The sequence below is a fragment of the Palaemon carinicauda genome, chromosome 1, assembly GCF_036898095.1.
Source record: "Palaemon carinicauda isolate YSFRI2023 chromosome 1, ASM3689809v2, whole genome shotgun sequence".
Classification (NCBI taxonomy): Eukaryota; Metazoa; Arthropoda; class Malacostraca; order Decapoda; family Palaemonidae; genus Palaemon; species Palaemon carinicauda.
In genome coordinates this window covers 288,852,156-288,859,655 of record NC_090725.1, presented here as the reverse complement: position 1 = coordinate 288,859,655, position 7,500 = coordinate 288,852,156, and positions in this window count along the sequence as shown.

Sequence of the window (7,500 nt, the reverse complement as noted above, 5' to 3'; positions counted from 1 at the left end):
TCAGGGTCACTTGCGGCTTCCAGCTTCACCTTCTTTGGGGACATCCCTGACTCTTCATCCATCCTTTTTCTCTTCCTACCAGCTTTAGCCATTCTTTCTCCTCCTTTCTTCTCTGCCCCAAGTCGTTTCTTCTTCGGGGAGTTCCCTCTTCTTTCTTCACCATCCTGAGCTTTCCTCTTCAGAGTGTTAGGCATCGTTGCTTCTGATTGAGAACTAGGTCCACCAAACTTACCTTATGCACAAAGGACCTTCTAAGACTTACCTGCAGTTCTCAATGAACGTGCCAACCGAATCCCTATCTTTATATACCCTAGGTTGGAATATTTCTCCGATTTTTCAATTTTTCAAAATTCCCACGCTTCTCAAGACTGTGAAAATCTCTCGGAACCGAAAGTCTTCACCAACAACCATTTACCAACTCCATCTTCAAGAAACCAATATTGATTCTCGCTCATTCCTGACGACCTTCCGGAAACATTCTGGATTACATTGATTTTCCTATCTTTTAAGAATCCCAGGATACTGAAAGTCTTCGAGTCTCCCTCATTGCTCTAATGAGGGAGACTCGAAGACTTTCAGTATCCTGGGAATCTTAAAAGATAGGAAAATCAATGTAATCCAGAATGTTTCCGGGAGGTCTTCAGGAATGAGCGAGAATCAATATTGGTTTCTTGAAGATGGAGTTGGTAAATGGTTTCTCTGGAGCCAATTCTAGGATAACGTTGACCCTCTATTTCTTGAAATATTTTCTGACCCTTTTCCCTCGAAATTGGCAATAACTATGCATTACGAATATGATAATTTCCTACTAACTTTGTAATTGAGAGAGAGAGAGAGAGAGAGAGAGAGAGAGAGAGAGAGAGAGAGAGAGAGAGAGAGAGAGAGAGAGAGAGAGAGACGAACGCAAGCAGAGCGAAGTAGAAAAGGTATAAATTTAGACAGAGAAGTTAGTCAATCTATAAAAATATGCCTGCTAAATATTCAAGACCCAGGCCTACATGGCTGAGGACTATGAATCGTGAAGTGGGTGATTATGAGTGGATAAGTATTGAATTATAAGCTCAAGATAGAAACGACTGGCGAAAGCTAACCGAGGCCCTTTGCGTCAATAGGAGTAGGAGGAGATGATATATATTATTATCTTCAATATAACCACAAAAGAGACATTTATCTTCATTCGAGATTTTCATCATAATTATGCAGCCTATCTTTGGTATTAAGTATTTCAGGAAGATATTGATAAACTGTATCTCCGCTCTTCTTATCAACGAACTTATTACTTACATATTTCCAAATCTGTGTCCAATTAAAACACGGGTTCAATAACTCTATCTTTTGTTAATAGTCTTTACAGTTCATAAGTAAGCAGTATATTTCTTCAACAGACACCTTCAGTTAATTCTTTAAAAGATATACGTTCCTTGAAGCATCAAGTACAATCTCTATATTTTTTTAAGCTTCCATTAACACTCTAGCTTTCATCTTACAATAGAAATATATAATTTAAAAACCATAACACTTAATCATAAGAAAGTTCTGAACATAGTTGCTTTCGCTTTATGTAGAATATTCATCATTGCTAGCCCTCCTTCTACCCTTGGTAAGAATACGGTATTTCTTTCAATTGGTTCACAGCTTCCATTCCATAGGTATCTAAAGAAACTCCCCTGAATTCGTTTTGCACAATCTTGTGGGACTCTTATATACATGTGACACATATCACGTTTTTGCTAAACTCTATAGCTGAATTATATGTGGGAGACTCGACTACGTTAGACATAGGGGAAAGAGTAGAACAAAAATTGAGCGTAAGTAGTGGAATAAAGCAAGGCTGTACTGCCTCTACAACATTATTCAAATTAATTACTTATCAGATTATAAAACAAGTAGAAAAGGAAGGTAATGGTTTTAAAAATGATATTATAAAGCTAGTAGTATTATTTTTTGCTGATGATGTCCTAGTGCTTGCTGAGAATATAGAGGATGCTGAATTAAACATAAGGAAAGTGATAGCTATAGGAAAGCAGTGTCGTTTAGACATAAATAGAGACAAAAGTAGCGTACTTATATATAATATGAAGGAGAAACCAGATAATATAGAGGGAATAAGAGTAGTAAGCAATATTAAATACCTAGGTATCAAGGTAGATGATAGTAGAAATATGTTCAAAACACAGAAAAGTGAAATGATAGTTAAGGCGCAAAAGCTAGCTATTCTTACATATTCGATCATAGAAAAAAGTTGTAATAACATACTGATAGGGAAAACATACTGGAAAAGTGTAGCACTACCTTCTATATTATATGGAACAAATGTGATTAACTTAACGGAAACGGAAATAGAAAAGTTGCAGAGAATAGAGAATGGAGTGTATAGAAGGATGTTAGGGGGTATAAAGAATACAGCAATTGTAGCCTTGAGAGGGGATGTAGGAGCATCTGCTATGAAAACAAGGGTAATGGATGGTAAGCTGAGGTACCTTAATAACATTTTTAAGGGAGAAAAGGACCTACTAACAGCAATAGTCAATGATATGGAAGAAAAAGAGAGGAAGTGGTGGATGCATGTGAAGAAGTATGCTGAAAAATGTGGGTTGGCGATGAGAGAAATCAAGAGACGTACGAAAGAGGACATAAAGAAGACAACAAGAGAATGGGACACAAGCAAATGGAAGAGTGAAATGGAGTGTAAGGAGAGACTAATTTTGTATAAAAACTGGAAAAGTGAAATCAAGGAGGAGGAAGTGTATGACAATACATTTTCGTCAATTTTATTATTCAGAGCAAGGACAAACTCATTGGGCTTGAATATAAGAAACAGACACCAAGAGGGAAATATAAACTGTGTATTCTGTGATGTAGAAGAAAATGCTAACCACTTTATATTATATTGTCCACAGTTTAGTGATATAAGAATAAAAGCAATTGAGCTCCAACAACCATACGAAGAAGATAGTGCACAAACAGTTGGAAAATTCCTTTTTTGTGAAGAAAATATTGAAAATAAGAAAAGTGTACTACAACAAATGTGGATGAAAAGAGAAAAACTAGTGAAAATAAGGAACACACAAAAATAGAAGACACAGAGGCGCCATTGCAAAGGCAAAGCCTCAACCTGAACCTGAACCTGAACCTGAAGAAAAAAGAAGTACTGGCATTTGGTTGAGCCAGTGGTTGCTGACTCGTAAGCCCTCCCCCCACGACAAGGGAGCCAGTATTGGGAGGGAAAAAACCCCCGGAGAAGTCAGACTTCTCCCCTTTCAAAAGTGTTATTCCTAGATTATTAATTTCAAAGGAAATTAATAAGCTAAGAAAATTCCTCACAAATAAAATTGCTACTTGAAATTAAACCCAAACTAAATATTCCCCCTACAGACCGTAGTAACAGTCCACTACCTTATACCAAAGATTACAAACAAACTGAACAAACCTGTTACTGGTCTTACCCACCTTCTGTCCATTTTCTAACATCCTCAGGCTCCTGCTCAATTCCTCCAGAGATGGCCGCCGCTTTACGTCCCTAGACAAGCTCCTGCTGACCAGGTTCTTCAGAACCTGGTTTTCTCCGTATCCAGGTATCTTCTCCATCAGCTTCCCAAACGAGAAGATGTCCGTCTCTGGGCTCGTTCGTCGGCAATCCTTACTCAGCACTGGGTCATAATGATATGACTCGAAATCCTTAATCGGCCTTGGAAACAGCCTCGTTCCGAATGGCAAACAAAATCCAAAATCTATTATAGTGGCCTCCAGGTCTTCCGGGCACACACTCTCTTCGATCATCACATTGCCAGCATGTAAGTCATTATGACCAAGGCCTTTCCTATGGATGTCCCCAAGAATCTCAGCCACCTTAGCCAGCACACCAAAAATCCTCTGCACATCCTCTGCGTATTTACGCATAAACTGACCCAGAGTGTAGCCGCCATTGTAGGACATGGCAATGGCTACATCAGTCTTCGTGTCCCGCCGTCCATACAGAACAGGAACTCCTTCAATTCCAGCAAGCTTCTCTAAACATTCTGCTTCTCTGAAGAAAGCTGCTCTTTGTGCCGGTCTATTATCCTTCAAGACCTTCAGCACACCATCTATCCAAACTCTCTTCAACCTGATCCTGCATCTGAAGGCCCTTCCATAGGAACCTTCTCCAAGGAGTCTTCCTGTCCTGATATCACTCCGCTTCAGCCTTCTGTCAGGGTCACTTGCGGCTTCCAGCTTCACCTTCTTTGGGGACATCCCTGACTCTTCATCCACCCTTTTTCTCTTCCTACCAGCTTTAGCCATTCTTTCTCCTCCTTTCTTCTCTGCCCCAAGTCGTTTCTTCTTCGGGGAGTTCCCTCTTCTTTCTTCACCATCCTGAGCTTTCCTCTTCAGAGTGTTAGGCATCCTTGCTTCTGATTGAGAACTAGGTCCGCCAAACTTACCTTATGCACAAAGGACCTTCTAAAACTTACCTGCAGTTCTCAATCAACGTGCCAACCGAATCCCTATCTTTATATACCCTAGGTTGGGATATTTCTCATATTTTTCAATTTTTCAAATTTCCCACGCTTCTGGATACTGTGAAAATCTCGCCTAACCGAAAGTCTTCCCCAACAACCATTTACCAACTCCATCTTCAAGAAACCAATATTCATTCTCGGTTATTCCTGACGACCTTCCGGAAACATTCTGGATTACATTGATTTTCCTATCTTTTAAGATTCCCCGGATTCTGAAAGTCTTCGAGTCTCCCTCATTAGAGCAATGAGGGAGACTCGAAGACTTTCAGTATCCTGGGAATCTTAAAAGATAGGAAAATCAATGTAATCCAGAATGTTTCCGGGAGGTCGTCAGGAATGATCGAGAATTAATATTGGTTTCTTGAAGATGGAGTTGGTAAATGGATTCTCTGGAGCCAAATCTACGATAACATTGACCTATTTCTTGAAATATTTTCAGGCCCTTTTCCCTCGAAATTGGCAATAAATAACTAAGGATTACGAATATGATAATTTCCTACTAAATTTGCAATTGAGAGAGAGAGAGAGAGAGAGAGAGAGAGAGAGAGAGAGAGAGAGAGAGAGAGAGAGAGAGAGAGAGAGAGAGAGAGAAGCGAACGCAAGCAGAGCGAAGTAGAAAAGGTATAAATTTAGACAGAGAAGTTAGTCAATCTATAAAAATATGCCTGCTAAATATTCAAGACCCAGGCCTACATGGCTGAGGACTATGAATCGTGAAGTGGGTGATTATGAGTGGATAAGTATTGAATTATAAGCTCAAGATAGAGACGACTGGCGAAATCTAACCGAGGCCCTTTGCGTCAATAGGAGTAGGAGGAGATGATATATATTATTATCTTCAATATAACCACAAAAGAGACATTTATCTTCATTCGAGATTTTCATCATAATTATGCAGCCTATCTTGGTATTAAGTATTTCATGAAGATATTGATAAACTGTATCTCTGCTCTTCTTATCAATATACTTATTACTTACATACTTAAAAATCTGTGTCCAATTAAAAAGTGGGTACAATAACTCTGTATTTTGTTAAAAGTCTTTACAGTTCATAAGTAAGCAGTATATTTCTTCAACAGACACCTTTAAATAATATACTTTCCTTAAAGCATCAAGTACAATGTCTATATTTTTTCAGCTGCCATTAACACTCCAACTTTTATTTTACAATAGAAATACATAACTTCAAAACCATAACATTTAATCATAAGAAAGTTCTAAACATATTTGCTTTTGATTTATGTAGAATATCCATCATTCCTAGCCCTCCTTCTGCCCTTGGTAAGAATACGGCATTTCTTGCAATTGGTTCACAGCTTCCATTCCATAGGCATCTAAAGAAACTCCCCTGAATTCGTTTTGCAAAATCTTGTGGGACTCCTTATACATGTGACACATATCACGGTTCTGCTAAAACTTTACAATGGATTATAATGCATTTTTGAAACACTGTCAGCTTTCTATAGCTGACTAAAACACACGCGATCATATATATATATATATATATATATATATATATATATATATATATATATATATGTATATGTATATATATATAAATGTATATATATACATATATCTAAATACATACATACATACATACAAACACACACACATATACATACATACATATATATATATATATATATATGCGTGTGTGTGTGTGTGTGTGTGTTTTTGTGTGTACATGCATATGATTATATATATATGTATATATACATAAATATATTTATATATATATATATATATATGTATATATATATAAATGTATATATATACATATATCTAAATACATACATACATACAAACACACACACACATATATATATATATATGTGTGTGTGTGTGTGTTTTTGTGTGTACATGCATATGATTATATATATATGTATATATACATAAATATATTTATATATATATATATATATATATATATATATATATATATATATATATATAATCATGCGCATGTACACACAAAAACACACATGTATATATATACATATATATTCATATATATATTTATATACACACAAACACACACACAAACATATATATATATATATATATATATATGTGTGTATATATATATGTGTATATATATATGTGTGTGTATGTTTGTGTTTGTGTAATAAATCGGCCACCTTTGGAAACTGAACCTCACAACGGACAATGTCAAGACCCTGTCTAGTGTTTTCATATTAATAGAAATCGTGCAGGTAACAAAAGAATTATGTAGTATCAGTAATAGAATTCCAGGATTGATTATCGAATTAAATGAAAGGTATCAAATGAAGATATTTCAAACGTATCACCAACAATATCCAATACAAAGGAAGAAGAATCTTTGTATGATGATCTGGGGATATCCTAAAATAGAAAGATTCTATTCGCATTTGTTTACGGTGATTTTCATGTAAATTAGGCTAATAAATGAGAGGGAAATCAGCTGTAGGCAAATTCAGAGTTGCCACAAGTAACAACATGGCAGATATGCTTGTAAATTTTAATAAAAAAATCTAATAATCATATACAATTTTAATATGAATAATCAAAGAAAATGGACATGGAGAAGCCCAATTCTAGAAAAGAAAACCGAAATAGATTTTTTTCTCAGTGAAAAAGTTGATATAGTTAATTATGAAACAGTGTTGAAAAAATTAAAGTCAAGTGACTATAGAGTGCTTAGAAGTGAGATGCGTTCATATGTAAAAAACTATTTGTGCCTTAGCATTTAGAAACATGAGTCACAAATGTTGGTGATAAAACGATCACATACACAGACACAGACATAGACACACACACACACACACACACACACACACACATATATATATATATATATATATATATATATATATATATATATATGCAAAAATAAATTTACTAAACTTGAATCAAATCTTTGACTGCTAATGTTGTTACGTTACAAGTCACAGAAATATTAAAATTTTGTAAATTGAATTAAACAAAAGTAATATGGTTCCTTAAATCCTTTTTTCCC